Source organism: Capricornis sumatraensis, chromosome 19, assembly GCF_032405125.1.
Source record: "Capricornis sumatraensis isolate serow.1 chromosome 19, serow.2, whole genome shotgun sequence".
Taxonomy (NCBI): Eukaryota; Metazoa; Chordata; class Mammalia; order Artiodactyla; family Bovidae; genus Capricornis; species Capricornis sumatraensis.
Window position 1 is genome coordinate 30,557,967 of NC_091087.1, and position 9,462 is coordinate 30,567,428.

Below are 9,462 nucleotides of genomic sequence, written 5' to 3' on the forward strand. Positions count from 1 at the left end.
GGCCCTGTGAAGCTTGTCACTTTGCCTCTTTCTGTCGGCCAAGCCAAGTCACAAGGCCAGCCCAGAAGCTGCAGAAATACGCTGTGCCTCTTAACGGGAAATGTTGCAATGTAGTGTGGCAAACGGGGCAGTTACAGGCCAGGGCAGGAGAATCATGGCCTCCTACAATCTACTCCACCATGAACTACAGCACCCCAGGCCTCCCTGTCCTCCACTGTCTCCTGGAGTTTGCTCAAACTCACGTCCATGGAGTCTGTGATGCCACCTGACCATCTCATCCTCTGTCGCCCACTTCATTGGATAGAACTGAACATCTTCCTGCTAAAAACTCTTTAAAAACATCTATTTCAAGCCAAGGGCCAAAGTCACACTGAATAGTGATGTGTCACAAGTGGTCTCATCAAAGTCAGGGACAAGTCAAGGATGCTGTGATCACCTCTGTGAATTATCAATGCTCTGCAAGTTCTAGAATGTGCTATCAGGCAAGAAAAGTCAATAATAATTGTGGTTACTGAAAGAGGGAAATAAAATAGCCACTGATTAAAGATGATATGATGGCCTACCTGGAAACCCAAAAGTATCAGCTGAAACATGGTGATAATAGAAGAGCTCTGTCAGGGAGTCAGATGCTAACAACTCTCCAGAGTTACTGTTGGCAAAAGAATCATGTAACTGCTGGAAATTGCAGTGGAGAAAGGATGCAATCCAAAAGAGCAAGGTGGTGGGGGAATAGAAATACCCTGTGATTAAACTTAAGAGGAATAAAATACCAATCTGCACGAAAATGTAAAGATCTACTGAGGAGCCAAGGATGGAAGGAAGGGGTCGGGGGAGGGAGGAAGGAAGTTTGTATAGATGGGTGGATGGATGGATGGATTAATGAGTGGATGGGTGGATGGGTGGATGGGTGGATGGATGGATGGGTGCTTGGATAGATGCGTGGACAGATGGGCGGTTGGATAGATGGATGGATTGATAGATGGAGGATGGATGGATGGGTGGATAAATGGATTAGTGAGTAGATAGATGGATGGACAGATGACTGGCTGACTGGGTGGACAGGTGGATGGATGGATGGGTGGAGGGATGAATTAGTGAGTGGACGGATGGATGAACAGATGGCTGGCTGGCTGGATGGGTGGGTGGATGAAGAGAGGATGGAATGAATAAAGCAGATGTTTACACTCCATCCTAGAAACATATTCTACGAAACTGAATAGGAGCTGGGCAATGATTGTTTTCTCCAGAACAGTGGCAATTGTTTGGAAAGGGCCTAAGTGCTCATCAGTGAGGGGTGAGGTACAATCTGTGGACACCCCACAAGGAAGAGACCTCCCCCTCCTTCCTGCCACCTTCCCCATCCCCAGGAGTTCATCAGGGGTTCTGCCGATGTCCCGTCCCCAAGCCCATCCTCACGGTCGGAGGGGGGATGCTGCTTGAGTTCACCACCCATTAAACTCAATTCATAAGACGCTCCCTTTACTGAGATACTTTAATAAAACCTCCGGGGAACCCTCAGCACCTTCATTTCTAAAAAGGTGGCTCCAGTGAACCCTCTGGGGCACAGAGAGCAGAGCAGATACGCTGAGAACAATTGCATCAGTGCGGGGTGAGTTATCCACCCTCACGCTCACCCTTAGAAACAAGGAAGACAAACGGACGAGAAAGCCTTCACGCTTTTTGTGTAAAATAACCATGAGCCTGAGTCAGGCTCCACCTGCTCCTCAGGGCAGGTACATCTGGGAGGTCACGTCTCCTCACCAGGGTTCCTCTCCAGAGTGGACACACCGAGCGTGGGGACTGAGCTGTGTCCTGAGTCTGCACTCGAGAAATGAGGAGCTGGCCGGCCCTCATCTCCTGGCAACAATCCACATTTCCACCAGATTCGTTTTAATTTTTCCAACTAGGAGGACCCTCTTACAGGACTTTCAAGGCCTTCCCACGTGGAGGATACTTGGATGAGCACGATACGACTTGGTGTGACCTAGCGGATGTTTGGACTCTTAAAACCCTGAGAGCCCAGGGTCTACAGCTCCCGAAAAGGGAACTGCCCAAGAGGACAGGCCGGACAAGGTAAATAAGGGAAAAACAATGCAGCCTGGGGGCTAAGCCTTTTCTCTTTCACTTTCTTGACGTTTATATTTACATTTCTTTTAATACATTTTCAAAAACTTCCTTTTTTTTTTACAATTTTCACATTTTCAAAAGTCCCTTTTTTATGTTTTCAAAAACTCCCATTTCTCTATTCACAATGCCACCGCAGCCCTTCTGTTACAAAAATAATCAGTCTGAAGTATTCAATCATCTATCTTTTAACAACACTACTGCTGCAAATGAAAAGCTGTCATGGTTTTGAATGCTAGAACTTTAAGCTGGAACAGTGGCTGTGTGTATAGAGATCCCTGGAAGCGACACAAACCGGGCGCGAACTCTCCCTAGGGAAGGAGGGAGGCATACCGTTCTGGACGGGGCGGAGTGGCCGGTCAGGGACATGCTCTCCTGGATCGCCAGCCGCAGCTTCAGCTGGTGCAGCGGGTTGCTGATGCCGATCTCACCCTGGATCTCTGTGTCCAACAGGGCGACAGGGTGGACGTGATGGCACCGCTCCTCACGTTGGCTGGCAAGCAGCCACCTACCAGGCCGGGATCCCGACCCAGCGCTGGGGACAGGAGACAGGAGGCAGGAGGTTATGCGTGGCTGTGGAGGGACTGACACACCCAGGCCAGGACGGGGGTGCGGGTGCGGGTGGGGCGCCTACACACCTCCAGCCAGACCACAACAGTTGGCCCGTCCCACTGTGCCAAGGCACGCCTTGTCTCCCGGGTTCCTCCAGCAACTCATGCCTGCAAGTAACGAAACATTCAAAATTCAAGAATCACTACTACACACGGGTATAAAACAAGTAAACCTAAGTATTTATTTTCTTTATAAATTTGAAAAGTGAAAGAGTAGGTATCTCACCATTTTCCTTTAATCTTCTAAACCATCTACTTAATGAGAGTTCAGACATATGACAAAGAACCCCTGAGTCATGAAATGCTGACTGAGTCCCCGCAATTCCTTACAGAATCACCTCCTTCCCGATGAAAGAATTATTGCCAGCCTTAAAGGATTCAGAAGTCTGCACATCCAAGGGAGGAGGGTAGTCAAGGAAAAACATCCACTCTTCCCTTTCTAAACAGTGAGGACAGATACGTAGAAGAGGAAACCACACCGAGATCTGAGCAGAGGCATCTGTCCCTGAGAGAGCTTCAGGAATGCACACCATTTCACAACAGACGCACAAAGAGCAACACAGACTTTCAACACAGAACGCTATAACACAGCAAGCAAGGAGAGGGCTGGATGGGGGCTGTTTTTCTCCTGCACTGCTGTTCAGCTAACTAGCTCTGTGCTAAATTAAGATACTGGTTATTCTTTTTTGACTAGGCCACTGTGTGGCTTGCAGGACCCTAGTTCTCCAACCAGGAATCAAACCCCAGGCCTCCTGCAGTGGAAGTGCAGAGTTCTAGCTACTCGACTGCTAGGGAATTCCCTGAAGATACACAGTGGCTTTTCAATACACTCAAATAGCATCAGACTTTACTTCAGACTGTGAAGTCTATGTATGGTTAAAGCTCGAAATGCTTCACATCAAATGTCAAGTAACTGTTCCTTTACTTCAACCTTAGGTTTCCTAGAAGAGTAAATACTCTATTTTCTGGGAATAATTATACCAGAAAACACAACATGTATCTTAATAGCTCAAAAAGTGAAAGTGGAAGTGTTTTCGCTCAGTCGTGTCCAACTTTTGGCGACCCCATGGACTGCAGCCTAGCAGGCTCCTCCCTCCGTGGAATTTTCCAGGCAAGAGTACTAGAGTGGGTTACCGTTTCCTTCTCCAGGGGATCTTGGATCTCCCAGGGATCAAACCCAGATTTCCCACATTGCAGGCATATGCTTTACCATCTGAGCTACCAGGGAAGCCCCTTAATAGCTCAAAGAGAGTTTTGAAAAAAGGCAAACTTTCAAAATTCCCGTATCCCAGGGGAACGAGCATGTACCACATGCCTGGAGTTTGCGTCCCAACCACAACCACCATCCAGAAGCAAATGGAAGACTCGCCTGGCTTCTGCTGGGGTTTATTTCCTTCCTCGGCTACAAGATATCGCATCACTCTGCTGTCAACGGCTCACTCTCAGCTGAAACCTCTCTTTACAGAGACAGCTTCAGAGACGAGCCTGGGGGGCTGCCTGTTCTGCTGCAATGACCCTGCTCAGCCCGCCCTGCGGGGCTGCTTAGCTAGGACCGCCTCTGCCCCCTCGAGGATGAAATTGGAGTCCCCAAGTGCAATTCATTAAAACACTTGCTTAGCAGTAAACTGACGTGGCATGCTTCCTCGCCTTAAAATTAGAGTCACAGGAGAAAGACATTCGGAAATACAGTGAACTCTATGGGGAACAGATACGCCCAAGAGAAAGCCACACCCTCTGTGGCTGACAACGGGCACTTTAAAGCAGGATATGAGCGCCACGGTCAAGCTGTCTTTCCTAACAAGATGGCTGTGTGAGTTTCTTCCCATCAAATGCTACACACGTGGCACCACCCAGACAACAGGTGTGGCCTTGTTTCCTGAGACTGACCGTCCGCACAGCCCAGCACCTCCTACGAGGGGTCGCTGGGCTTCCCTTCACCAACACCGTGCCCTACTCCTGCAGCGCTGCTCAGCTCAGAGCCTGGAGCTGGGGACGAGCCCCACGGGGAGGCTTCAGGACGCACACAGCTCAGCAGACCTGCTGACTCGGCTTCCCCTGCGAGCTGGCGCACGACAGTGTCCACCAAGGGGAAGAGGAAAGACAGCATTTAGAGCAGGAGGTACACGATGCCCGAGGGGAGTCCCCGCACGCCCAGGACACTGCGGTGACCAACAGGGACACGGCGGCCTTGGCCTCCACTCCTCATGGAGCACGTCCAGCACCTGGTGAGCCCGCACTGCTCTCCCTGGGAGTTTCCACAGAACGTGAAAATCTGAGATTCACCAACCCTCAAAAATTCTCTGAAAGTGGATGCATTGGCTGCGTAAATTTAGCAATTAAAAGAATACCTTTGAGACAAATTGGGACTTAATAGAAAGAAAATAGTTTTGAGAAACAAACTGATTCTCACATCTATAATGCCATAAATGTTAAACTATATTCAAGCGATATTTTTTCTGGAATACTAAAATATTTTTTCACGTTTTATAGATAAGGCATTTTCCCTGTAGTCAATGTTGTCTCTGGTTGACTGACAGAGCTGAGATTACCCACTGTGGTCAGAAAATCCTCGTACTTTGAATTGTTCTCTGGGAAGCCACCAGAGCATCCTAGAATTTGCCATGGTGTAGCAACAGAGCAAAGAAAAACCCACTTGTGCACGCCCACACACGAACACACACACACAGAGTAAGACGTCTACCTTAACGCCAGATCTAGAGAAACCTGCCTACCAGAAAACACACACACACACACACACACACATCCCTAAATACAGGCACCGAATCCACTGGGATTCCTTTAAAATTATCCTTCCATCACTTTCAAGACAAGAGGCACAGGGCTCCTGAAACTGGCGACAAGGCGCGCAGGCTCCTCACTTGTGGGTGTCCCTCATGTCCTCGTGGCTGGCCGTGCGCAGCGCCCCATCTGCAGCCGGTCCAGCCGAAGGGACCGCAGAGAGGTGGGGCTCGAGGTTTCACTTTTGATGGTGGTCTTGTCATCTCGTACCTCTTCCCGTAAAGCTGGCAGCTGAGGGAATGAGGTAAGTGTAAAACTGGGTGACAATAGACTGTGTTGAATATGTGATCTGGAGCTCTGTGAATAGCTGAGTAGCTGTGGAGTAGCTGTCCCCATGTCGGCGTTTCTGTCATTGAATGTGCCGTTGATGCTCCAGTGTGACCGTCCCGCCCCCACTCCAGGTGGCAGGGACCCCCACGTGGGAGCCCCCAGGCTTGCTCTCTCCAGCTCATCCACCCTCTAGAAGTTTCCCCACCCTCAGTAGGCGTGGGCGCTGCAGGTGTGTGTGTGTCCTCGTGCCCCGTGTGATATTGCATGACTAACCAGTTTGTGTTTGCACGCTTCCTCCTGTGCTCTTGGGACCAAGCAGCGTGGAGGGAACACAGAGGCTGAGCTTACTCCTGACTTACTCCTGCTGAGCTTTGCGGTGAGTACACGCCGGCCTGGTCCCGCGGGGGCACGGAGGCCACTCCCTAGGAGTGGAGGGTCAGCAGGTCTCCAGAGGTCGCGCCGGGAGAGGAGCCCTCAGCAGCAGAGAACGTGACCTTGGCGCTCGCCGGCCACCTGAGTGGTCAGAACATGGCCTGAGTCTCCCTGGCGTCCGTGCACACGGGTGTCCCTCCCACGGCAGCAGTGCTGCTGGCCATGCCCTGTGTGCACGTTCTCGGAGGGAACAGGGCCCAGAGCATCAGGGTTCACAGGGCTGCCCTGCCCTGGGCCTCTTCATCCAGAGGCCAGTGTTTAACACAGAAGCGCCCTGGCATCTGGGGGTCAGCCACCGCTGAGGAGCCACCCTTCCTTGCAGGTGCTGCTCTGGGCGGTCCTCTGGTGGGTCCAGCCCGGGAGCCCAGCCCTGCTCGAGCCACTCTGAGAGCAGGAGGCTGTCTGCTCTGTCCTGTTCACGTCTCAGCTAGAAAGCTGGATTGGGCTTTAAGTTTTTTACCAGCAGCTTTTAGCTATATGTCAGAATAAAGTCAGCCACAGAGTTCTCTCCTTGATCTGCTTGGTCCTTCACATTTCTCTGAATTCTCAAAGCAGCTGAAGCCCAGAATGGGGTGGGGCGGGGTGTCTGGAGAGGAGGGGCTCGGGCACCAGCTGCCGTCCCAGGACTGACTCGTCTATGTGTTTGTTTCCAGTTTACCCGCACTACTTCTGTAGCTGATTATACAGCGTCCAGAATACGACAAAGGCTACATTTTGAACTTGATGCAATCTTTAATCTGTCAATACTTGTTATATGGACCAGAAGTTATTTTATTACAGAGTTTTTAATTAGTGAAAAATTCATGAATACCATAGAGAAAATATTTTAAAATTTAATGTTTCTTATATTTGTGTAAACTTATGACTTCATTGATATACTTCCTTTTTCTTGTCTATCCAGGCTATGAATATCCTTTCAGATCAGTTCATGTTCTGATACCTGATTTTAGTCTTTCAAATGATTATACCCTAATACTTGTCTGTATAAATCCTATGAACAAATATAGGGCTTTTGCAAATGATGCATTTATTGTCATCATTCTTGTTTAATTTTTAAATGTTAAGCCATGAGAGAAGGGGTTTTACTGCGATTGTAAAATCATCATGACACAGTGTGCATTATCCTTCCAGAATATAACCAAGCTCTCCAACAATCACTCTGAAATGAGCGAACTTAATTTCAACCAATTGTTGTATTTTAACGACTGACCTAAACTGTACTTTGTTTCTGGGAAGAAATGCTTTTTGTCTGCAGCGTGAAGCCATTTAAAAGTACTGGGTGTTAAATGTGAGCTTCTAATGGAATTTGGGCTGAAAGGATAACTAGAAGACGACTATGAAAATCTCTCCTGTAACCCAGTCTCTGTGGACCCAGATCCCTCCTCTCCGGTGAGACTCTTCGAGGACCAGTCGCGATGCCCTGCACCCGCTGCGGAGCCATCGAGCTGGACAGTGAGGGCACCACATCCCCGACAGACAGACAGCATAGTGCAGCTCTGACAAAGGCCTTATTTTTCTGATGTAAATCATCTTTTTACATCTGTTTGTAAACATGGTTAAAGAATGGACCTAGGCATACATTCTTAGATTTTGATGACATAGCCATTTTGGATAGTGTAAGTAGCAAATGTAACTTTTACTTTTTCAGCAGCACATTAAAGCAGCCAGCAAGAGATGCATTCAGTTCATGGTGCCTTTATGCAGCTGATATCTCAGCAGACACAGACGGCATGTCTCTTTACATGTGTGTTCTGCCTTTCCTTGTACAATTCATTGTTAACATTCTAATTTTCTATCTTTTGTGAACTTCCTGAATATGTGACAAAGTATGTACAGTCTACTTTTGAACTATTTGTTATCACAGTATTATTTATTGCTTTCTTTCAATAAAGTACTGAAGCAAAATTTCCCACTGCCAATAAAGAGTGCCGAGGGTAAGCTGTATTCTCAATGAGAACAGACCAGAGCTGGTAATGGGAGCCCGTGTCATCACACAGACATTCTGTGAAGAGAAACAGGTGGATACAATGGAAAGGCTAGAAGGCGGAAGTATAGGTGTCCCCAGAGGACAACCAACCTGGTATTCATGTCCTTGGATCCGGAGACAAGGGACTCCATCACTTCAGCACATGCGGGGACAGGGCCCCTCTGCTGCTGAGGCGTGGGCAGCGGGCCGAGGGTGGGAACAAAGTGCAGGTGTCGAGGCTCACCGTGGATCCCAGGGTGGGGTGGCCGAGGGCAACCCTGACGTGGACCCGAATGATGCACTAGGGAGTGTACGTGTGCACACTTGTGTGTGGGAGCTTTTCATGTTATTTTGGTCACCAGTCTTTGTTATTCATATATCCATAGAAACAAGAATGTAGCAGGGGGAGGTGCGAGGGAGATTCAAGAGGGAGGGGACACACGTACACCTATGGCTAATTCATGTTGCTGTACGGCAGAAATCAAACCGATATTGCACAGCAATTATGCTTCAGAAAAAAAGAACATAGCAAGGTGGTCAGGAAAGTATGAAAAAAAGATTTCTCATAGAGATTTATAATCACAACTCTGTGTACATCTGGGAGGAGGCTGCCCACCACCATCAGACCTTCCCACCAGCATCAGACGTTTAACCCCCAGCATCAGGCCTTAGTCCAGCATCAGGCCCTCCCCCAGCAACAGGCCCTCCCCCAGCAACAGGCCCTCCCCCAGCAACAGGCCCTCCCCCAGCATCAGGCCCTCCCCCAGCATCAGGCCCTCCCCCAGCATCAGACCCTGGTCCAGCATCAGATGTTCCTGCCCCAGCATCAGGCCCTCCCCCAGCATCAGGCCCTCCCCCAGCATCAGGCGTGGCAGCCCCACTTGTCTGACGCTCCTGAGCACACTTAGGCAGCCCCAGAGCAGCAGGACAATAGCTCTTGCAGGATGTGCATCTTTAGGAATCACCTGCGGAGCAGCAGCAGCTGGGGTCTGTTTCAGGCCAAGGAGAGGCAAAGAAGAGGCACTTGTGCCAGAGGCAGCGGTGGGTGTGGGCACGTTCCCCAGCTCTGCTGCCTCCCCGAGGGGGCTTTGCTCTCCTGCTCTTCTCACATGCTCACTCCAGGGCCCCAGGGCTGTGTCCTTCCAGATTCACGGTCTCCTTGATATCTCAAGCCCAAGTCCTGAGTTGCGTCCCAGTCCGGCGTGGCAGAGGGCTGGGAACATCCAAGCTCAAGAGCTGAAAGGATCCCAGGGGGACAGC